General features: G+C 33.6%; 1 protein-coding gene, 1 long non-coding RNA gene and 1 pseudogene across 3 annotated transcripts in view; all 3 read right to left on the bottom strand.

Moving 5' to 3' along the window:
• The window catches only part of LOC147388552 (putative disease resistance protein RGA3), a 59,766-nt gene that overhangs the window by 28,449 nt on the left and 5,350 nt on the right, over nucleotides 1-25,967 (bottom strand). The gene's annotated exons all lie outside the window — the stretch shown is intronic.
• On the bottom strand, nucleotides 2,925-8,810 carry LOC147388554 (uncharacterized). The gene is made up of 4 exons (XR_015170664.1): nucleotides 8,419-8,810; nucleotides 8,157-8,250; nucleotides 3,198-5,423; nucleotides 2,925-3,094 (listed from the first exon to the last, which is right to left on the bottom strand). It is a non-coding gene; the product is annotated as an uncharacterized LOC147388554 (long non-coding RNA).
• Nucleotides 10,579-15,073, bottom strand: LOC147388555 (putative pectinesterase 53; annotated as a pseudogene). Its single transcript, XR_015170663.1, has 5 exons — nucleotides 14,459-15,073; nucleotides 13,888-14,077; nucleotides 12,900-13,106; nucleotides 11,991-12,225; nucleotides 10,579-11,691 (listed from the first exon to the last, which is right to left on the bottom strand). The product of XR_015170663.1 is annotated as a putative pectinesterase 53 (transcript).

Here is a 25,967-nt window from a genome sequence, read left to right on the forward strand (position 1 = left end):
AGTGTGCGTTTTTAGTTTTTACTCAAAAATATATTTAAAACTTAGATAAGTATCTAATGTATTTATATTATATTTACCTTGTTCATTATATTTAAAATATTTTCTATATTTTATCCCTTTTTTCCGAAATTTTTCCTTGCCGTTTTAAACCCATACTTCGACTTAGTGATTTTGTTATGAACATAACCAACTAACACAACTCCTGCATCTTTTTATTTTGCTCACATAAACTAAATACATACGAATGATTAACTTAAAAAATGAACCTTGGTAGCATATTAAATAAGTTGAAATCGTTAACGATACCAAACATTCTTGGTGTGAAAGATTAGGAGATTAGGTGGTGGAGGATCAGATTATTTACCTTTTGTTCAACACATTGGAATTCCAGCTGTAGATATGTCCTTCGGAAAACGTACTCCTATTTTCGCAATTTTCATTTATGCTATTAATTAGTTCTCATTGTTAGATTAAAATTTTTAATAGATGAAAGATTGTCATTAGTTCATAGAAAAATCATTATGGTCTAGACCTTCACACTTATTTTGATTAAATGTTTGGTTGATTCAACATATGTTGCATGTAAGAAGAAGGATAAACCAATTATGTCTATTGGAAGCTACCTGAGAATGGTTATATGAAGTATACTTATGTGGAGGCTACTCTGTCTTCAGTTATTGCTAGTTCTCTATATGTGCTCTTATGGTATTGGTCACATCATGTTTCCATTCTATCGGTCTGCATTGCATAAATCTTTGGATCACCTTGATCATAAATCTAAAGTAAAACTAGTAATTAATTGCGCACCTATCCATGTTTTGATAAATTCTAAATCTACTAGATTGTTTATTAGAACAATTGGTACAAAAGTTGTCAATCTCCTAATTTCATCTTTAGTAACTAAAATGACTGTTTTAGTTGCAATCGCCCTCATTTTTCCCCCCCCAAAAAAAAAAGAAAGAACAAAAAATTGTAGAAACAAAAACATACTCCCCTGGTGAGCCACATTTATAGGTGCAAGAAGGAATTAGATAGTGCAAAACAAAAGAACTCAGAATTTGTTTATTTTAGATATAAAGTAAAATATTTTTTCATGAGTTTACTATGTAACCATAACTTTTTTATAAAATAATCTTAAAGATTATAGAGTCGTGTTGGAGTGACCTCAAGATTTTACCTCATATCGCACATCCTGAAATGAAAGTGTGTAGGAACCATAGATGCTTTTTGACTCGTTCTCGATGAAAAGCATCTATGGTTCCTACACACTTCCACGTCAGGATGTGCGATATGAGGTACAATCTTGAGGTCACTTCAGCATTATTCAAGATTGTAATAGTGAAACACGAGAAGTCGAATTTGTTTATTTCTTAACTCTTTGGCTTCGTTTCTTTTTCACTATCCACATTAACTTTGCCTTTTATGATGGTTGGAAAGTTCTTCATGTAGTTTTTTTTTCGGTATTAATTTTAAAGTCTTGCCGCTTCTATGGAAAATGGGCTCCATGAACAAGTGTGTCGCTATATTTGTGTATTTATTAGCTTACTATAAGAGTTATTTTACAAACTGCAGAATACCCGGTCTAGCACTCAATGTATGAAGATTTCATTTGGATGAAGATATTTGGCGATCCAATGTTCCATAGGCATGTAGCAGGTATTTCTTGTATTTTATTTGGTTCCGTCTTTATCTAACACTTTATTAGCATATTGGGATGATGGTTCAATATGTTAGTAGAACATACCTATCTCAAAACTGGAAGAACGTCACAGGACTTCGATTTGAATTATTTGATTGAGAGCCCATTTCTTCTTGATTCTGAATTAGTTGAAATAAACACAAGTCTTCTAATTATTTTTTCCTTGAACAGTGGCAAGCATTTGGGGACTTGTCGCTCTTCATCTTGCCGACGAGTTCTTCTTACCTTTCAATTATCTCTCCTATGTAAATGAGCTTCAGGTATGATCATGCGAATCTATATAAGCATTCCATGTAAATTGTAACAAGGACCCTCCATTTAAAAAATATATATACAGTGCCCTCAAGAGGTCAGATATGTCTTGAACATAGGGCATGCTAACAATCTCATTAATACCAGTTGCGATTGGTGTCTACATGGCACGTGTTTATTAGCGAACAAACACATTGGGGCTGCGTGCCATATAGAAAAACGGCTTGGTTAAGAGCCCAATGTGTCTTAAACTTCTACGAAAGCATGCTACGTAGACACCGATCCTATGCTATAGAAACATGACACCATTGTGGATCCTCTAAAGAAAATATTAACTTATCAAATATCACAATTTCAGCTATTATTATACACACTATATGTATGTAAATCAGTGTTTCCATAGATCTTTTCACTACAAAATTTTAGATTTTTAGCGGGGGTCAAAAACCGTCGCAAATACCAAAAAACCGCCGTTATTATTAATAGTGATGGCCACGTGTAACGCCACTATAGGTGGTGTAGCTAAAGCCCAGATGGGACCCTATAGTGGCGGTCAAAAACCGCCGCTAATCATTATATTACCGTCGCTATGGATATGAGTGAGCCCCATAGTGGCGGTCCAAAACCCCGGCTAATCATTGTATTACCGCTGGCATAAATATGAGTGAGCCCTATAGTGACGGTCAAAAACCGCCGCTAATCATTGTATTACCGTCGCTATAGATATAAGTGAGAAACCGCCTCTAATAGTGTATTACCATCGCTATAAATATGAGTGAGATCTATGGTGATGGTTAAAAACCGCCGCTAATTAGTTTTTTACCATAGCTATAAATACAATTTTGAATGCTTATAGTGGCGGTAATGGTCACCGCTAATAAGATTTATTATTATTATTTTTTTTAATTTCTTTATTTTAAAATTATTTGTAATTAAATACCTATTTTTATACAACCTGTCAATTAAACACAATTACTTAGTAAATCAAATTAGTTAAGAGACAAGTATTACAAAATAATAAATCGATTGAATTAAGAGTCAATACTTATAATCCTTGTTTATCACTCAAAAAATATAAATTATCTATCATAGTTGTTGTTGTGGACACTGATCATTGTCGGGTTGATTGTGCTGCTCATCAACCTACAATTCATATACATTAATCAAATTAGTCATATCAATAAATATTTATTTATTAATAAAATATTTTAAAACACAACATATTCTATTATCAGTGAGAATTTACCTTTCTCATTAGAGTAATGATCAATTCCTTGAGTCTCTCCACCTCAGCATCTCTCACAATCTATTATTGCTCCAAAGACTCTAGTTTCTTCTTTAACCTATGTACCTTAGCAGAATCGTTAGAGGAATTTTCAGAATATGATGCAAATAATTTGTTAGGAATCGGTCCTAGGCCAACACCACGAACACATATTTCTAGGCCGGCATCCTAAAAGGAAAATGAAGTATGTAGAGCAAATACATACTGGACAACATCTCGTTCTTCCTAGTATTACTTGAATTCCAGTAGGAATTCAAGCAACACTTTTGCGACATAAATTTTATGGACTGTAGCTCTTTAAAACCATGTCCCTATTGGACACCACACCACAGGAGTCTCTATTGAACACTTGACACAAGAGAAGAAAAAGAGAGACTCAACTACCACAAAATAATTCTATAGATTGAGATTGTATCTATACATAAAAAAAGGGTTTGGGAGATATTTATGGGATTTTAATCAATCCAACTCCACCTTCTTTAGCTACACTCAAACCTTGATCTCATATGTTGATTTCTGTTTCTTATTTGATAATATCTTATATGTTCGAATCCTCACACCTTATAGTGAGTCAAAAATCTTGGTTCAGCATTCTCACATGAGTCAGAGCAGGTCTCCTGCAATAGCTTATCTAACTTAGTGTTTAGATACAGCTCACCCACTTACGCTACTCAACTAGTTACCTAAATACAACTATTTGACGATTTAGGGAAAGAATATTGTTGGGATGGTGAACTAACTAAATCCCATAACTTTTAAGACCTTTCTTGCTAGCACCAACTGCATATGAAGACTAATTCACCAACCTTGGACACTCCTGAGGCAGCAGCGCCACCCCCCCATACCAACCATGCCTGTTGTGCCCACTCTCCCTAAGCCCACGTTACCACCTTTGCCTACTATTCCAACATTGCCCAAGCTAACCTTGCCACCATTGCCAAGCACCCAATTGCCTTCTTTGCCTAACTCTGCATTACCTCCACTCCCTACATTGCCTACAATGCCCACTCCCTACATTGCCTTTTTTTGTTGCATGAACCTCTTAAACCCTTGATAAATTTCAGTAAGTAGTTTGCAGCCCAAAAAGTACTGCAAATCATTTGCATTACAAATGTTTTGAATGGTACCAAGCAGGGCCTAAGATGAAAAAAATATATATATTGTGTTGATGTTGCTAGACTGAGAAGTTAATACTACAGAACAAGAAGTAAATAAGAAAAAACAAATGTAATAAAGGAACTAAAAGAAAATTAAATAAAAAAAAGGAAAAAAAAAAAGAAAAAAAGCAAAAAAAAAAAGGCTGAGTATGGCTCTGCTCTGGAGAAGCATATCAAATCATAGACAAATCTCAGATGTCCAGACATATAAATTAGCTACTTCATCATAGCAGAAGAATCACAACAGAGAGCTACTGTAACGGACTTTAATGTTACTAATGATCAAATAAAAACCAAACTAATAAATTTTATCTTTATCTTCTATAGAGGATCACTAAAACAACTGTTTACACTGATAATATATCACCACTAAAAACTCAAATAATTAAATTAAACACACAAAGATTCAATTGTTCATAATTAATTAAAATTATAAATAAAAACCAAACACCTTGCAAGAAAAGTTGTCAATGGAACTTGTATGAGTAATCTGTTAATACCCTCACAAAGATTCAAATTTTACATAACTATCTTTGCAACTAAGAAATTGTTCTTAAAACCCTCAGAGATATTCCACAAAGGGAAATTGGCAGACATTCAACACGGCATCAGGTTCTGACCACCTGTCCGCTTTTTCTCATCACTGAGTTTAATAGATCTAATCCATTGCACCTCTTATTTTCATTAAAACATTAATGTAGAGGGACTAGTTAAAAGGAATTTCATTTCAAAAGTAAATCTAATCCACTTTGTGTAATAAATTTTTTTTTTTTTAAATTCTATTTATCTGACTTCTTACATGAAAGAAAGCCTTGTTTTTAATAAACTTTTTAGAAAATATACAAAAGATATATATGGCTTCTTATATGGGGGTCAGGGTAGAACAGAACAAAATTTTAGTTGATGGATATCATACCTGCACAAATCTGTACTGCCTTGTTATTTCCTCCTGCAACATAATACAATTGTGTTAGAAAGACTTGTGTTTTTGCAGAGCCTTGACAAGAGGTGGAGATACAAGTCACTTATTCTGGAACACAAGTAAATACAGGATGAGTAACAAAATAGCAGTCAGCAGCTATTTACAAATTTAGCCTCACTGTTATTATGCACTCCTCTAAATAATGGAATGAGCCGAAATAATAATAATTTAGTCTCGTCATCTGATCAGTACTCACTATCCCCTATTCAACTCTACCTTCTTGCTCCATAATTCACATCTTCTCAACATCAAGATGACAAAAGTCACATTCCCAATGGCTTTGCTATTTATTAGCTTGGTTAGTACTCTTTCTTAGATGGGCTTTATAGGGGAAGAAAATAAAGCTTTAACAGTGTGAAGGATGCGAGTGAAGATTTGGAGTTGGAAGGCAGATCTAGTATGTGTGTATGTATATATAGAGTGAGGAATTGTTATGTTGCCAATCCATTCAAAAGGAGTAGTAGGTGGTGAGGAGGCACAATTGGCTAATTAAGCTTAGGGACCTACACCTCATAAAGCATCACATGGGTTTTCTCATTTAGTGTTCTTGTCCATCCATCAATTGATGTTGCATCAAAACCACTTATGCATTTGAATTCATTATTCAAATAAACATTAGAGCTTCATAACAGATAGCTTACCTTATAACAACAAAAAACCGGTACATGTGATGGTGTTGGGTGTACAAACAAAATGAACATGAAGATGATATGAGCATGGGCCTACATCTAAGATTCCGAAAAAAATATGGAAACAGAACAATAAATGCTTGTATTGTTCTAACATGGCATGATGAATTTGTATATTAGCACAAGTTATTATGTTAAAAACAACTAAAGGGCTGTAAAAACATCAATGCCCCACCCACTAAATGTTATCAGAAATTCTATTCTCTTCATCTTCATTTGATTTTGAGAGTCGGGATATTTTGTGTTGAAATTACAAAGTCTGGTGACAATCTACACCTATCTCAATCGAAGTACATTCATGACTTGCTTATATACGATCTAAAATGGATGGTACTAAACATGTCACTACCCCATCACTTGTAAACACTCTTTGTCCCGACATTCTGAAATTCCACTTTTTGATGGCTCTGAATACCCCCAACTGATTACACAACACACAGAATCATGGATGTTTTCTTCAAGATACGAGTGAAAAGCATATATGGTTTCATGCATACCACGATATCGAGAGCAGATCCTCTGAGTGAGTTTTCCTTGCAGTACCCTGTAGTGATATTAGACAATTGAAGGATAGCCATGTCACTTAGTCACAGAATCTGTTTCGTTAAAAGACTGTCCATCTTCAAAGCCTTCATCGGACTCAAAGAATTCTATTTGTTTTTCAAATCTGATCTACACTATGATCCATACAATACTGAGTTGTCTTATTTTATTTTCAAGATTTCTATCACTACCAATTAAAAAGCACTACAGGGAGTTACAAGGAAAACGCACTAGAGAGGATCCACTACTCACGATATCAGCTCAATCTCTCACAGAATCCAGGATCCATCAATGTCCCGTACTGAATTGCATCTTTAATTTACAAAACTACCCTTATTAGACTTGACGTGGGACGCACTAGAGACTGTGAACACTGTGATGAAAAATTTTACAAACAAAAAATACCCGATCTACCTCTCCTCCACTGACGATGTAGGCAATTTGATTGGAATTTTTTTTCCATACGTGCTCACAGAAATCAGGGATCCATTGAATGAGTTGATGGTGAGAACTAGTTGTAGAGGTCATGGTGGATATGGATTGGGGTATTTGGTCCATTGGATTCAATTAGATATCGAAATGGGTCCATATCAATCCTGATGTAATTTTTTAGTATACTCTGATCTAATATGTATCCTATTAATGAAAATGTTTATGTATCCTAATATGTTTATGAAAATGATTTTATAGTATACTCTAATAAAGAAAGTCAACTTGTATTGTTTTCTGTTGAGTCCTTTATGATATGAACCACATGTATACCTCATGTGTGAAACATCAAACATGTGAACATCTAATTATAGAGCCGACACACAAAATCGGAAAAAACTTTGAAGCACTCATCCCTCACTTCAAAAGTTCAGTAGAACCCTCTCTTTGAAGCGGCCTGGTCGCTTCAAAGTCGGACCCCACAAAATCTGAGTGCCCTCCATGTTCAAACTGACATGGAAAGTTGTCACTGCATTACCCAACCTAACAACATTATCCCCAAAATGCTGACAAACCCGTCACATATCATCCCAAAACCAACTTAATCCAATGCACATCTCTATCTGGGAACAACTTACTACATGAGTATACATCATGTTCAAACTGACAGGGTAAGTTCTCACTATGATCACACCCCAGCCTAACACATTTATTTCCAAAATGCTTATAGAAGCATTACATCATCCCAAAACCAACTTAATCCAATGCATCTCCATACAGGGAGGCTTACTATCTTCTTACTTTGTTAATGGTCTGACTTGCTTCCGCAGGAAGGCTTTGGACCCATGGCTTGGTTTGGTTGACATACTACAATGCATTTTTGTGTTATGGGTTCAAGTCTAGCTTACACACACACACACACAAATTTATAACAAGGATTATCGAATGAGTCTAGCAATCACAAAGTAAAATTTCCACCAAAAAAATCAAAATCCTGAAACAACAATAAGAATTTTCATACAAAAGTATATTATCGAAGTTCATCAATCGAAAGAACTAGAGATCAATAAAAAGAAGAAATAAAGAACAAAAGACATGACATTAAACCAAGAGAAATCACCATCATCACACGAAACAGAGGCATCGCAAACTGAAGCATCAGAAGTCGAAACCTCATTTTTCACCGAATCTACCTTCTTTACGATTCCCAATCCCTGAAATTCAAACTAACATTATTAAAATTCAAAAAAAAAAAAAAACAAATGAAGAAGAAGAAGAAAGTAAGACAGCCTAAACTTAAAGGAGGGTGAATTGGTTGATTTGATTGAGATCTTTGTTTGATTGAGAGCGTGTTCAAAGTTCGTCAGATTTTAGAGAGAAACCTTGAGAGGAGAGTTGAGGCCAATTGGAGATCTAAAGGAGATGAATTTAGGGTTTCGAGCTTTGAAATTACAGATTTGAGAAGAGAAATAGCTCCTTCGACGTCCCCTCCATCGATCAAAGAACTAGGAAATTTGCATTTCGATTATCAAAACTCCAGAAATTGTGAAGAGGAACTTGATACAGAGAGAGAGAGACTTATTAGATTGAAAAATTTCCTCCATTAAGGAGCTGTGTTGAACTTGATACACAGAGAAAGAGAGAGAGAGAGTGAGTGAGTGAGCGGTACAAATCTGTTAATACAGGGAGAGGGAGAGACAATTTTTTTTCGAAATTTCCTTTTTTTTTTTTTTTTTTTTTTTTCCGCGTAGGCTGTGTTCCATGGTGACGCCTATTTTGGCCGCCACTGAAAATGGGTCGCTAAAAACCACTATTTTTGTTGTGTTTTCTTCGGGATACATAATGAAAAAGATCTATGGTTCTGTGCACTTTAGCGCATCAGTTTATCATTGGTCAAAGAGAGAATTAGACAACATATATTAGTAAAAACTCTGACTATTCTAAGTGACTATGCAACATAAGATGCATTTCATTATGACTTGCGATAAATTGACTTTGTAAAAGCCACTTTCTTGACGTGGCTTGTGCACAAAACCATAGATCTTTCTCTTCGGGATAAAAAATCTTAAAAATCGTCCTCACAAAAAATCAGCCCATTTCGGAATTTTTTAGCCATATAAGAAAAAACTTTGTCCAACCCAACTTGATACTTGTGGGTTAGCCCAGACTTTGACTAGAATTTCGAGGCTGGACCCATTGTTAGCCCTTCATGTTATAATGAAATATTACATAACTAAGTTAAGAGTGTGATAATATGACTCACCGGGTGGCATACTCAATTGACTCCCTAACATGACAAGTTTGGGAACCGTAGATCTGTGTGTCTCGAGATACACGATTGCACTTTCCCATAAAATTTGTGTCCCAAGGTGTATAGATCTACGATTCCCGAACTTGTCCACGTCAGGGAGAGTTGATTGAGTATGCCACCTGGCGAGTCATATTATCAGGACTGTTAAGTTAGTATAAAATTCTAAATTTAGCATAAGTAGACTTTTAAAGTACACATGTCCAAGACTTAGCCTCCACAACCATCGTTCTTCCCTAAAAAAATACTTAAAAAGAGAATCTACTTTACCTTATAGTACCAAATAACATTTCTAAATTTTTTCTGATTTTTTTTTGAAACTTTCCTACATTGGATACCGCCCCCCCGTTCCCAATAATTACCAAATCTGAACTTTGTTACTATGATAATTACTTGTGTTCAAAACTTTTGAGAGAATTTGTACTTTGTGTGCTTAGGGTGCCAACACTTTTTTTTTAATCCACACTATCTCAACATTTGATTATTTAATCATCCCAAGCAGGGGCGGAACCAAGATTTTATTATAGTAGGGGCAAAATATAGTTAATGGTACGGTTGAAGAGTTTGAAGATGAATGGTATTGAGTAGAAATTTAGAGGTTTTTGAAAGTGATATTTAAGTTTTTTTCCATTTAGTCTATGAGAGAAGGCCTCGTGTAAAGAGGCAAGGTCTTCTTCAAAACCTGAAAAGGTGGGGAGGAGGATTGAAGGGAAGTGGGGGCAAATGAGGCATGTAGTTAGTTGAAAATGCAAGATTGTCTCAAAAGTTTTGTGCGATAATTGGCCCCACGGACCCCTTATAGCTTGGCCCCTAATTCAGAAAGATCTTTGTAAATTTGTCTGATTAAAAGAGTTGTGATTTTCTAACTCCCCTTCTGACATTCTCCCCCTCTACTCTCCTGATGTGGTATGTGCATAGAATCATTTTTTTCTCGGGATACATAATTACACAAATTTATGGGGATGTGCATTGTGTATCCCTAAGAAAATCTATAGTTCTCTACACATGCCACATCAGGAGAGTAGAGCGGGAGTCAGCTTATCATCATTCCATTTGAAAAGAAAGTGACGAAATGTTAACCAACTTTTAAAGAAAATAACTTTTATTTATTCCAGGCCAACCTTATCTTATAACACCCTAATTAATGAAACTAAACGAGAAAAATCAAATTAGGATAAATTCATAATAAATATCTATTTTTGAAAAAAAAAAAAAATTCTTGAGAGTTTTCTTTGAAAAAAAAAAAAAAAACCTAAAATAAGAAAACTCTTAAAAGATAGGAAGTGCAAGAAGAAAACCCCTAGAAAAAGAGAGATTGGAGCCTATTTGTTGGACTTCCATACTCAATGGCCCCACTTTTTTTTTAAAAGTTAGTTCAATTGCACTTTTGATGCTAGAGGTAGGATATAATGACAGTTTGCTGTAACATTCATACATTTAAGTATTTTTCGAATATATATATTTTTAATTTTTAATGTTATTTGGGGAAATTGTGAACAAGTTTCCAAATGCAAGCAAGTACGCACGTGTCATCCACTATTAGTACGACAGTAATATATATAAGGACCAATGCAGTACACGCGTATTCCACCATAGAAGACGACATATACATATTACATACTGTTAAATTTCACCAAACATCCTTTTTTTTAGTGGATTCCAAAAATGACCTCAGCTTATTAAAAAATTAGTTAAATAAAGGACCAATTCTGTGATTTTGAATGGCTACGCATGTCAAATTGGTTAAGGACTTTTAGCTAATTAAAAAAAAGAGAAATGAAAAGTGAGTGGTGTAGGTAGTAGGCACCGTCCATTAGGTTATGATTTGTTATAATAATATTAAGGGAAAATTACTTAAAAGACTCTCGCAAGAGTTTCTTTTTAAATAGCCCCTAAGTTTTCGATGATAGCTTGGCAGGATATTTAGTAAACTTCTTCTTTCTAAATGATCCTTGGATTTCATCTCCCACATTTCTTACCATTGAATGCCCTAATCATTCTAACTTATTGTTTTCATCTAAAAATTGGATTTTTAATTTTTAACAATAATTAAAAAGTGTCGAGTTTGACAGTAATAAAAAGTGGTGAACTCGACAGTAAATAAAAAAAAAGATGAATTTGCCAGTAGCGAGGGACCCTTAAGAAAGGAAAAATTTACTAAATTTCCTATCAAGCTACTACACAAAACTTAAAGATTATTTAGCAAGAAACCCTTCCGCAAGGGTCCTTTAAGTAAATTTCCCTAATATTAATCCCCTAGTATCTTTGTCACTCAAGATCGATGTCCCTAGCACAGAAAATTGCCATGTGATCCATTATTCAGACCCAGTGACCCACATCGTTGTACCTACACACCAAAATCAACATCACAGATGATTTTTATCTATTGGGTTTTAGCCTTCTAATGGTGGGCTTGAAACCCAATTTTTTATTGCCCAATAATGATAAAAAATCAAAATTTTAATCACCAATCAAGATGATATTCAACGGGGTCAGTCGGTGGGCCTGAAGATTACAACATGGGAATTTTTGACTCATGGTTCATAACATGGGTCTCGATGGATGATGATCTATCCTGATTGGATTTATATATTTCATAAAATTAAAAATTAAAAATAAAAAAAATAAAAAAGAGAAAAAACTTACATTTCCCTGTTAGGGTCACCCCAATTGTACCATCCTTTGGGAACAATGATGTTGTCCATGCAAGTGTAGGCAAAGACAACCCTAGAGAAGGTTCCCCATGCCCTACCAAGGTATAATGCTCCAGACCCTGTGACCTTACAGTTCACAAACGAGAACCCTGTGTCTTCTAAAAGGCTTGCCCTGCCTTGGGCCATCAACGCCCGTAGTTCTGTGCTATTGCATGCACATGACATCCCTGCTAATTACGTAGATTGAATTAGTGAGAACAGATATGAATACATTTCAAATAGCAAAAGATGCGGATTTAGATAGATTAGATCCAAGGAACATGATTCGATCGATCAGAGTGTCAATGGGCTGGGTTTTGAACCGGACAATTGTAGACCAGGTTTGGTTAAATATTAGGCATATGTGTTTAGTTATTGGATCTGATATATATTGTTCTCGATTTGATCTAAAAATTCAATATTTTCCAATTGGTCCTAATTCAATCTGACTCGAGTTTAACAAAAGTACATATAAAATATAACATACATCACAATATCAGATATCTAACTAAAATATTAAGAGTCGTGATTTTTTCACGCCCTTTGACATGCCATGTGTTAGAACCATAGATTCTTTTCCCTCAGGATACATAACTGTACGTAAATATGTGAGTTGTGTATCCCAAGGAAAGAATCTATGGCTCTAACACATGCCATGTCAGGGGGCATTAGAAAATCATTACTCAAATGTAAAATATAAATATACATCATTTATATATCTCAAACACATTATCGAAACCCAAATCCTTAAATCAGACCCATAGTTATTAGATCAGAACGGATTGGATTTAGGGTTATATGATTCGATCCATCGACAACCCTAATTTTTTTTTAAATAAAAATATGAAAGAAATAATTTTACCTCATAAAGTGAGAGGCCATTTCCAAAAATGAAATCAACAGAGCCTTCAATGTAGCAATCTTTGTAGTAGTGTCTGCCCAAATGATCATAGAGTGTGTCTTGAGCACCTAAGAATCTACAACCCCAAAAGGCTGCTGTATCCCCTGATATTCTAAATGCTACTCCTTGCTTTCCAACTGCTCCTGCTGCTGGTAGTGGTGTGGTGTTCTGCAACATACCACCATATTATATATTATTTTTTATTTTTATTTTTATTTTTGAGAGGGAGAATTTAAATTTCAAAAAAATAAAATAAACCAACTATATATTCATCATATTAATATGTATATGTGTAACAAACACATCATATGTCTCACTAAATTATTTTTTTTTAAAAATGGCATAAATGGATCTAGGAACATGAATTAAAAGTTTTTGGGTGCGAACCGAACTGAGAAAAATGACCCATATGAGTACAAATTGGGAAAGTGAAAGTCGATGACGTGAATTCAGTAGGATGTCGGGATCCAAATCTCAAAATGACAACTATACTCACTCACTCCGTGTGATAATAAGCAAAAGATGACTCATCAAACAATACGTGATCTGACAGTCAGATAAATCAAAAGTACTATAAGTCAAATACGTACAAGTTCACTCCACGTGAAGAAGACTTTCCATGAAACTTCATAAAGGACACTTATTGTAATTTTCTAAATATGATATATGCAGAACAAAGTATGATGCGACCAGAGATTTTAAAAAAAAAAAAAAACATATATGTATGCAATCAGACTCTTTAAAATATATCACTCTATTAAAATTTCTATTGACTTAATCATCGGAGTATAATAATAGAATGAAAGAAATTAAATATTGAGAGATAAGCGTTTGGCACCCATAAAATACGAAGACGTACGTAGGCCTTGATCCATGGTGTCTCTCTAAACAAAGCTCCCCATAAGAGAATTAGAGACTTATTTGATTGAATTGTTGAAAATTAATTTACCTTAAAAGTAATGTTCTTGGCTATGAAATAAAGAGAATTCACAGCAAAAGTTGCAGAATTGAAAGTGCCAATAGGTTGTCCTCTAGGCCCAAGTGTCTGTGCTGTATCTCCCCATTGCACTATTGTTTTATCAGCTCCTGCTCCTTGTATGGTTATAAATGATTTTAATGGTGGGATATTCACCTTCTCCCTAAGAAAAAAACATAAAAATAAATAAATGGAATCAAACCCATTTCACATTCTACTTAATTACAATAATAATAAAAATTCAATATTATTAGAAAGAAAAATCAAATAAAATCACCCACTTATTAGTATTTTAAAGTCAAACCCAATTCCAATAAATATTTTTGATCAGAAATAAAAAAGACAGAATAACAGATAAAAAGGACCAAATCACTTTTCTCCATGAAAGTTCACTGTTTTCAGAATCAGACGAAGACCCAAAAATGACACACACCAAAAAAATAAAAAAAAGATGAAATTAATTTTAGAACTTAAAATCAGACCCAATTGGCAGAACAAGAAAACAACACAAATTAAACAAAAATTCAGATAATCTGATACTTACGTATAAACTCCAGCTTTGACCTTGATCACAACTCTCACAAGATTAATAAATGGAAGCGAATCAATGGCGGCTTGAATCTCCGTAAAATCTCCATATAATGGGTTTTTACATACATAAAGAGTGTATGAAGGGAAGAGTTTATTCATAGCTGCAGAGAAGAGTGAGTGTCTAAGACTCCCAACAAATCTGACCCATTTCATGAATTGTTGTTCTGTGAATTGGTTATGTGTTATATTTGTCGAAAATCGCTTCGAAGACGACGACTTCCTCGGTCGGATTCCTTTAGTGTGACAAACTATTTGGCCTGAATTTAGTAGAAGAAGAAGAAATATAATACACAAATTATGTCTAAAATTTGACATTTAGAGAGAATGAGAATGAAAATGAGAGGGAGAGAGGAGAGAAAGAGAAATATAGAAAGAATGTTGAATGTTTGTGAAGAAATTGGTTAAAGTGGAGCTTTTTATAAGTATATATGTTTGTTCACTAAGAATAAGAAGAGAATCAAAAGTGACAAAGAGACAGGGTTCACGGGATTTTCTTCTGACATTTAATAGGAAAGAGAGAGAGAGAGAGAGAGAGGTTCACAGGCAAACAAGCTAAACCACACGACAGCTTCTTTTGGTTGCACTTCTTTTTTTCTTTTAAAATGTTGTTTTTCTTAAATTTTTTCTTTTTTTTTTTGCTTTTTGTTCTTGTTTGTGCCCGTGAGTGGCTCTCTCTCTCTGTTTGTGCGTGAAGGTATATATTCGTCGTGATGATCGTGTACTTAAGGGAGTTGGGTAGATAATCAACTTCAGATTTCCAATGTACACCTCATGGCATGGTTTTAAAGCTCGATTTCGCGTCATGTCTCGTCTATGCCAGATATTGAGTTGTCTTAGACGAGTTTTTTGATACAATTGATACTTCTCATTCAAAATGAGAAAAATGAACAGGGGGTTTTAAATCTCGTCCATGCCTGATATTGAGATGACTTAGGCGATACATCTCGGTCTCGAACGAGTTTTGAAACCATTCCTCATGGCTTTTTTCTTTTTTTGGTATCAGAGTGACATCAACAAAAGTCAGCATGTTTGGTGTTTTTTTTAAGGATTGAGATTTGATCAGATTGTTCATTATGGGCTTGGAAACAATTCAAAGTCAATTCTTGAAGACTGTTTATAAATATGATTAAAATAAAAATTGTTGGAATAATGGTAAGAAATATTCGCTCAGAATTAATTTTTTCGTCGCTAGCATGCCCTTTAGGATGGAACTAGCCCCTACGATTTCCAATCCCAGGGAGGTTTCACAACATTACGTGAAAAAATGGGTAAATTCGATGTTGCTCTTTTAAACACTATGTGAAACAAGGGGCTAAATTCGACAGGGTTAAGTGTCTAATTTGCTCATTTATTTTTCACGTAGTATAACATGCAATAGAATAAGTTAGAAGACCACCCAAATTCAAATACACGACGAGAGGAAACAAACCCCCATCACTAGTTTTACTGCTGAGCCCAATTTTGAACACACGACGTGAGAGAACAAACCTTTATCACTAGTTTTACCGTTGAGCGAACTCCCTAATGTCCCTAGAAGTTAATCATGATCATATCAAATTTGATAATCTATTGGATTGATTCTGAATCAACCATATCTCAATCAGATAGGACTCGATCGATAAATGTGAGAAGGTATACAAATTGATTTTTCTTCCTCTCAAATTGATCTGACCTGGTTGTTATCTGATCAAATTGGACATGAGATGTTACCATAGTTTTACAAATTATTTACACGAAATTAGTAGTTGATGGATGGGCCACATGGATATTTGAATCAATCAAAGACGATATGTAGGTTTCAATGAAGAGCTCCCTTGGACCATTACTTATTTACTTCAGTAGTACATTAACAAAACCATCAAATGTAAAGGGATTTGTTCTGTGAAGAGTTGTTGGGGTGGCTCATCCCTCTACTCGTGTACCACGTTGATGACGTAACCCTATAGTTTAAGCCAATTTAATATAATATGTTTCCTATCTTCTTTGATGATCAGGTACCTCTTGTGGGACCAGACTTAGGTACTAAATGAGGCCCATATAGATTTTGGGCCGGGTAGGAACAACCCAATATAATTACCGGGCCGAGTTTGGGTTTCCGAGTCAAGCCTGTTGAGTGGTCCATCCCACTCCCCCTCTTTCTTTTATTTTTTAGTCTAAAACATCTAAATCAGCACTAAAGACTCAACAAAACCTATTAGATAAGATGGGCTTGGAATACGCCCAAAGACTTGACTTTTGGACAGAGTGGAATGGAGGAGCAATATACTTTAACCCACACCAAATCTTTGGGCTAAGTTCTTTTTAAATTGTTGGGCTTGGGCTAGGGTGTCAAGGCTTGATTAACACCAGACTGGCCCATTGATACCCTTACTCCTTAGGTTCAAAGTACCCTACTGATTGTACCTCAGATGTCCCATTTTTTAAATATGGGAGTGACAGTATCAGCTCCACATGTGACAAAACCCTTCAATTTAATCCAAATAATGAGGGTCCATAACATGAATCATATTTTTCCTTAGGTCAAAGTTTCTAGCATTCTATTTTTTTAGTACTTTTGTCTACATTTTTTATCTTTTGCTTAGGTTTATGTCATTGTACATGAAAATGGGGAGAAAATTTATTTTTATAGAAAATACAATTTTTAGGTTTATGATTACGCATTTTCCTGGGAATTCAATTTTTCACCAAAGCAATTTTCCATCCAAGGAGAGAAAATGTTTTCCCATCTCATTCCCAAGAAAATGATTTTCCCACCTCTTAATGCTACTCTCTTGGCAGGTGCCACTTAGCTTAGTTGGTAAAGGTTCTGGATGATGATACGAGAGACCTGGGTTTAAATCCCGACAATACTGAGTTTTACTGAACTCATTAAATTAAAAATAGGCTTACCGATCCAAAAAAAATTAAAAATAAGAAAAATTACTCTCTCACAATTACCTCCACCCTCAAAACTAAAACCACAATTTTAAAACTAGAAAATTAACTCAAACTAGTTAAATAAAAATATATTAATCTTATAACTATTTTTGTTCTCGGTCGAATTTCTTAGTTGGCTTAGTGCATTTTTTAGCTAACTCAGGTGAGTTGACTTGATTATTTGCCAAATTGGTTCCATCAAGTTCTGGGGCTGAGTGACCTTGAAATCCAATCGGATGGTGAAATTCATTTTTCGCCTAAAGTCATTTCTCCATGACCATTTTCCAAGAAATTTTTTATCTTCTTAAAAGTAAATTCCTTCTATTATACAAATCCTTGAACTCAAAAGAGAACATTAAAATCATTTTTAATAATTATACTGTTCAAAAAGATTATTAGAAATTTTTCTTTCCATAACTTAGAAATGAATTGAACTTTGTTGAAGCTTCACTAAAATGGCACAAAACATATCTCAAATGTTGTTGAGTAGATCTTGTGAAAGTAATTAGGGAAGGGAGTTCAACCAAACAAAACGAGCGCGAGAAACTAAAATTACCATACCATCTGGATTTCTAATAATCTATTTTCTTTTATTTGTATCATACGTTAAATTAAACATGTAACCTTCAATAAATTTCCCTTTGAAGAAATGCGGACGGGCCAACAAATGGTAGGTTTTTTTCCAGTGAGAGAGAGAAAGAGAGGAGAGGGATAACGAAGATTGTCAACGATTTTTCTATTGACGCACCACTATCGCCACCCTCCTCATTACCACATGTTTGTCAATTCTCCTCTTCACCATCTTTCCAGCGCCCAAGTACTCCTATCCATTCTGGCTAAGTGACCATGAACTCATTTCGAATGTTTGAAATGCCAGGAACAACGAACGGAATTTGCATCAACAAGTGCAAATATATTGAATCCAAAATAATAAAGAACGATTAACATATTGAAGAAGGATGAGCAAATCCCTCAATAATACAATATTCAAAGTTACAATCCTATGGTGAAGTTTATATAGAATTTCTTTTTTAAGATGAAAATTTAAGGATACTAATATGGGACATTAATTTTAAAAGATTTTATAATTATCAAATCTTTTTTTATTAATAACCTATTTTCCTTTGTTTGTGCAAGGGATATTTTACGTAAGGCACTGGAAGATGACACATGGCACATTGGGATAAAAAAAGATTAGAAAGTACCGAGTTTCTATACTCGAGTCTGACAAATCAAGGGCTCTCAGATAAGTTGGATTACTTTCCTCAAAGGGAGTTGAACCTCCGATAGCCGCTTAGATAAAATCGGACGCATGATGGAGATGATAGGTCAATCAAATCCCTAAAAATCAAGGACTTGAGAAAAAAAAATTTGGAAGATTTTTATTTTAGGGGGAAATCCCTAGATAGAATGAGGGAATAAGAATGGAATCTGGATTAGGTATGTTCCTAATAAAAACAATCTATTAAAATGGTTTAAAATAGACTTGAAAACAAGATAAAAGATGATCCTAAGGTTTGAATCCTATAAATATATGGGTATTACACACTTAAAGGTAGGGTGCACACAGTTTGGTTTGGTTCGGGTTGAGGTCAAAATTGGAACCGTATCGAACTTGATTGGTTCTATAAATCTAGAATCGAAATCGAAATCAAATCGATTACCCCCCTAGAATTGAACCAACCCAAACTAACCTTAGTTTGATTTTCGGGTCTCTTAAACATAGATATCAAGACACCAATTATCATATCTCATGGCTAAAAAACCCATGACCATTATTGATTTCAGTTAAAAGGCACAAAAAAGAGAATGACATTGACAATATAAAATTAATATCTCTATAATCTCAATTAGCTACCTAATAACATGAGTGATTTTTCTAAAATTGAAACCTATTAGATGATTAGGACCATATCATTTGGACCACTGAGATTGGTAACTAAATTTGTTAAAATACAAAAAACAAACAATAAGAGCACAAGAGACAGAGATCATGAGCTGTTTTCACAGATCTCAAGGTATTGCAAGTTTTTGTATCATATTTTGAATCAAATATGTAATCTTAAATAAATTCTATTTTTATTTTTTCCTATATATCAGGGAGCAAACATAATGATTATCAATAATTTTAGAAACATACATAACTATTTTTATACTTTCCACCTTCAAATCCATGCACACACTTCCACTAGTATTAGCTACACATCAATTAAGATTAGAGTCACAATAATCTTACTTACCCACATGGCATACTCAATCGACACTCTTAACATAATAGGCTCGGGGACCGTAGACCTTCTCTCCTCGAGATGCAAAATTATACTTTTATGGGGAATCATAATGTTGCATCCTGAGGAGAGTAGATCTACAGTTCCCAAACTTGTCATGTTAGGGGTATCAATTGACTATGCCATGTGGGTAAGTCAGATGATCACGATTCTTAAGATTAATTGTCTTTGTTACGTGAATTTCTATGAGTCTATAAATGAGAGATTTACCGGACAGACCTATCTGTTCCAATTTTATTACAAACACTCTCTTACTTTATCAAGTTTGTTACCGAACAAACCTTTATTTTATGAATCAGCCTAACATGACTAGCTTAGTAAGATTTAAAATCTTACTAAGGGACATAGGGCCCACATGTATTACCAAAATGACAATCCAACACCACATACTTATAGATTTCATGAAAAACATCAGATTAAAAAGATACAACTTTGAAAAAAAAAGTCTTTTTTAAGCTTGACCCAAACCTTAGATTTCATGAAATCTAGTTTAACCTTAGGGATTTTATCAAATTTGTTCCAAGCAAACTTTGGAGTTCACGTCATAAACTTCAAATTTATGGTGTTATTTTGTTACTTGACATACCTTGGAGTGGATTCTTACCGGATCAATTTGTGGCATCCAAAAAACATGATTTGATGTCACAGGGTTATAAATGACAAAATTCTAAGAACTTTGAAAAAATATTCTAAAAAAAAGGTTAATTTCCACCATTGAATTTTAGCTTTAAATCTAAGAGTTTGGTAGTCATCCATTTCAATACCTACAATTATACTCAAAAATGTTTTTTTTTTTCTTGAATATTTTCTTTTGAATCCAAGTTTTTCCATGAAACCAAGAAGTCTATATTGTTGGATGGATAATTTGATAATTCATGTGGACCCAAAGAACCTTAGTAAGATTTGAGATCTAACTAAGTTAGTCATGGTAGCATGATTCATAAAGTAAGGTTTGCTCAAATAACAAACTTAATAAAGTAAGGAAGTTTTTGTAATAAAATTGCAACATATAAGTCTACCTGTAAATCTCTCTTCTATAATCAAGCATCTAATACTCACTAAACTCCATGGTCGAAAGGATTAAGTATTATCACTTGGAAATATTCGACTTCTAAAATAAAATCCCTAGTATGGTGGTGATTAATTAATGGATTTATACCAATCTTATTAAATTTTACAAGACAATAAATGATCTAAAATCTCATAAATTTAAATTCTTTTGATATATTATTTGTGATAGTTAAATTTAAAAAGATTCCTGTATAATTCTCAATTAATCAATTTGGATATGTAAGATCATGGGAAATTGTAGTAGAAAATTATGAAATTAACATCCCAGTGAACGTAGTCAAAATTCAAGAGTTATCGATGGAGAACAATAATTTGGATGTCTAGCACCTTTAAAGGAGAACAACTCATTCTCCAAAGCAAATCATTTGCTTGGTTTCTTAATATGCAAATTTATTAGTCAAGAGACTCCACAAGATATATTTAAATTGATTGGATAAATTAATACAATTTAAAAGAGAGATTTTTTGCTCACTGAAAGTCAATATTAGATTTCACAAAATCTCAATTAACCAATAGCACGACGCCTAGCATGGGTAGTTTTGTAAATTGAGATGCTCTCAATACATATAACTTCGTGTGATTGGTCAATCTGGGATTCTGTGAAATCTTAGATTGACTTTCTTGTGAGTAATTTTTTTTCAAATTTAAAGCGGACAAATTTCAATACACTTGGCATTTTAGATAATGTGAAATTGAGAAAGATCATATCTTCCATGACTTATTGTGGGAAGATGAAAGCGCTCTCGATTCGCGGGGTGCGCGGATCCGCTTGGTGCGCGGATCCGCTTTTGACCCTTGAGGTTTGGGAGTCGCCACCTAGTTATTAAGGTCTAGGAACCAAATTGACTCTAAAAAAGGCAAACTAATCTACGAAAGAGAAAAAGAGTCTGGGGATCACCTTACGGGGTTGGAAGGTGTTAGGCACCAACCCCGCCCGGCCAAAGCCGGTCTCTACTAACTTTCCAAGTAAATCACATTGCTAAAAACCTAGATAGAAATAAAAATAATAAAAAAAAACTGATACCTTTCCGATAGCAAGGATTTTGCTCCCTCAGATCTGACAAAAAGAACTCCTTGTACTGTACTCCCTTGCTTCGTTCTGTCTCCGGATCTCCTAGATCAAGGTATCTCCTTGTTTTTGAATCTGAACTCTTCAAGTTTGTTGCGGATTTGGGGGTGTTTTTGGAGGGATTTTAGGTGTTTTCTAAACTAAAATTGAAGGAGGGATGTTAGGTAAGGAGTTGGGACTCCAAAACTAGGGTTTATGGGGGGCTAGGACAGCTTCTAGACCTACTTCTCCTAGGGTTTATGATTTGATACGAAAATAGGGTGTGAGCACCTCTATTTATAGATGTTTTTAGGGGTTGATTTAGATAGAGTTAGTGTTTAATTAGAGATCTTTTAATTAGAGTTGTGTTTTAGTTAGACTTATTTTAGGTAGAATTGTGTTTTAATTAAAATTATTTTAGGTAGAATTGTTTTTAAGTTAGAACTCTATTAGATAGAGTTATTATTTAATTAAAGTTCTATTATGACTTTTGGTCTTATTTGATTGACTTTTAATATTTTGACTTTAGTCTTAATTGATTGACTTTTAATATCTTGACTTCAGTCTTGCTTGATTGACTTTAATTTTGACTTCAGTTTTACTTGATTGACTTTACTACCTTGACTTCAGTCTTGCTTGATTTACTTTTAATTTTTGGAGAACCCCCTTCCATTATTTGGGGGTCCTTAAAGAAATATCTCACGAACCCTCAACAATTTTGCCTGAGAGTCCGATTAATCAATTTTTTAGGTTCAAAATTTTAAATTAATTTCATTAATGTTTCACTTTAATTATTTAATATTTTATTTATTAATTTCGAATTTTTTAATTATAAAAATTGTGAAATTACCGTTTTGCCCCCGGAGAGGACTTTTCAAGTTTTAAGTCGGTTTTTAATGTTCTAGGATGTTTTAGAATCGATTTTTCGTAAGGAATTCAATGGAAATATTATTTTGTGTTATTTATGAAATTTTTTGTGGTAAATGGTCGTGAACTTTATGAGGGGCATTTTCGTAATTTTGTCGAATTCTGTGAAAATTGACGAAATGATTTATTTGGTTTCGATTTGTTGTTTTATGTGTTTGAATGAGTTTTCCTAAGCGTAACGTAGGCTCTAGGGTTGTTTTGAGGTTAGGGGTATTTTGGTAATTTGATAGTTTTTAGTGATTTTTTTCGTGAAGCTTCTTTTTGGTTTGTAAGATGATGATTTCTATGTTTCTGGGGTCGTATTTACCTAGCGTAGCGTGGTTTCTAAGTTTTGTCAGTTCGAGATACCTCATCCGAATTTCTGAAACATATCTGGTAACAAAATAAAGCAATGGAATACACATCCATCATTGGGAATCATTACAATCGGGTTGACGAGTTGATTAATCAGGCGGATGCAAAAATGGGGTGTCTACAGAAGAAAGAGGTTTTTGTAATAATTTTGCACATTCTTCCCTACAATAGGTCCAACAAATATATTAATTTGTCTTCAAGATTAAGTCATAAATACCCCTCCATCACATCTCCACCTACCATCCCTTTTCCCTTTTTAGTTTATAAATAAATATTTCAATTGTTTCATAATTGTTTGTTACTTTTGGCAGTGCCTTCATGAAGCTGAGACATTGATGCTTAATGATGGTAATTTACATGGATTTCTAAGAGGTGATGCATCTTGTAATGCTTAGTTGTGTTTAGTTTGAAAAGAATTGTGGTTTGTGATACTGTTGTATATCCTAATTTCTGAACAGAGGGCTATCATCTCTGTTTTGGTGCATTGGGTAGTTATGTTTCAGTTTAGATGGAGAAGGCATAAAACAAATGCCACATATTAGGACTAAAAGTTTGATATTTTGAATAATTCTATATATTATGTACCATTCTCAAAATCATGAGTGCTTAAGATAATATTATCTACTTACAACCCATGTATTATGGCATTCTTTGAATTCACACTAAGCCATTGATTGTTGTATGGTTGGAATATATGTGCAATGATCTCGCCAAAGTTGTGGAACTAGTGTTTTAAAAAATGGATTGGCCTTTACTATCTGACTGGGTCTGATTAGGATTTTAATAAATATTGGTTTGGTGCTCTAAGAAACCGTTAGTTTGTTTTGATTGGTGGTTCAATCGTCCTCTACAAAGGAACGGTTTTGGTAATTTTAAAATATTTCAAGTTTTCAACAAGATTCAATGATTCATTATTGTAAAAATATAAGAAAAATCTTAGAAAATTTGAAAATCAATTAGTTTAGATTTGTATTGAATTTTATTCCTATCAAATAAATATAAAAATCTATTGAAAGTCTCATAATTATACTAATAAATAAAATCTGTAAATTTTTTAATAGAAAATTTTAAACAAATTTAAAAACCTTCTTAAATTTTAATTAAATTAAAAATTCACAATGATATTTACATTGATTAATGTAAATAATATTGAAACTTACGATGTTATGTTACTTAAAAAGATTTAAGTTTTTAAACCTTATATTTTTTATTTATTCAGTATATAGTATATACTAATTTTTAGGGTTCTCTTTTGGTGTACATTTTATCATTATATATAATTATTTAGATTATGAGATTAAACCCATAGCTCAGTTTGTTTGATTGATTGCAATGCAATTTTGATGTCGTGTGTTCAAATCCAGTTTACCTATCGAAGAAAAAAATAATATTTGAAGGTACCAACTTAGCTAAGTTGGTAAAGGAGTGTGGAGAGTTGATCCTTCGACCTAAGTTTAAATCCCATTGAACCCACTTCTACGTTGACAACTAACCACCTTGCTTGCCGTAAAATTTCGATTTGATTATCGATCCAGTTTTTAAAACATTATGTGAATCTATGTTACTTGAGACATATGTGAGTCTTGATTTTCTATAAATTGAAAAACAACATCCTCCCGAGACATACCATGAGACTTTGTAGAATTTTCATAATGCATCTGATGTTACCGCCCTACCCGAATAATAATAATTAAAATCTTAGAAAAAAAGAGAAACCCCGATTTAATCAAACTAGTGAAAAGTGTCATTTTATTTATTATGTTAATGGTGTCCCACTTTGATGTATGGTGACGATTCATGTGGTCTTAGTGAAGATCTAATTTCGAGTTGCTATTCACATCATTTCCATGTTTAAGAGAAGTTTGAGGTAGGCATAAAAGAGGCTCTTAAGCAAATTTACATATAGTATGTTTCTCTATATGTTATTTACCTGACATACATTACCTACATCTCTGGACCATGTATTGGGTTTGACCTAGTGCTTCCAAACAACAGCTAAAACTGATTTGCTTCCAACTATGGGTGTGTCATGTCAAGTTTGTTGAGATACTAATTTTTAATTGGTTTGAATTTGGATTTATGGTTTACCGCTTTGGAATGAGCATGATTCGTATTTTGGTTTAGTAGGAACAATAATGGTAAAATAGATGTGACACATACTATAATTAATTTATCCTACCCAAATATATGCCTCGAATTTACCTAATTTGTATATTTAATCGTTTATTCAATAAGACAAAATGTTTGAAATAAGCTCTATTTATTTTATTATTTTAATGATACTTGGTTTCAAAGACATTTCCACATGAAACAAATTGAATTTTTTTTAAACATTTCCTTATTTATGAATTAAAGAAAATGCTTATTAACTGTATGTCAGTCGATGTTATCATTTTAAATTAAAGAAAACACATTTCCTAATTTATAAATTATGTTAGCATTCCCCGCATATATATAGGGTTAGGATCCGTGGACATATAAAGCTATAACATATTTTGTCTTATATGGGTAAAAAGATTTAGAATGGGCTGATTTTTTGTGAGGATGATCTCTATGATGAGAGGTTCATCATCGCAAAAATCAACCTATTTCAAAACTTCTAACCTCATCAAAAGTGAATTACAAAAAATGGACGATTCAGAATTCTTCTTATAAACATGGGGCTAGAAGTTTTGGCATGGGTTGATTTTTAGTGAGGATGATTTCCTCGCCTTACAGATTAGAGATCATCCTCACAAAAAATCAGCCCATTTTAAAATTTTTTACCCATATAAGACAAAACATATTGTAATTTTATGTGTCAACAACTCGTGACCCATATATATATATATATATATATATATATATATATATATATA

The sequence above is a fragment of the Akebia trifoliata genome, chromosome 12 (genome assembly GCF_017979445.1).
Source record: "Akebia trifoliata isolate Shusen 1 chromosome 12, ASM1797944v1, whole genome shotgun sequence".
NCBI lineage: Eukaryota > Viridiplantae > Streptophyta > Magnoliopsida > Ranunculales > Lardizabalaceae > Akebia > Akebia trifoliata.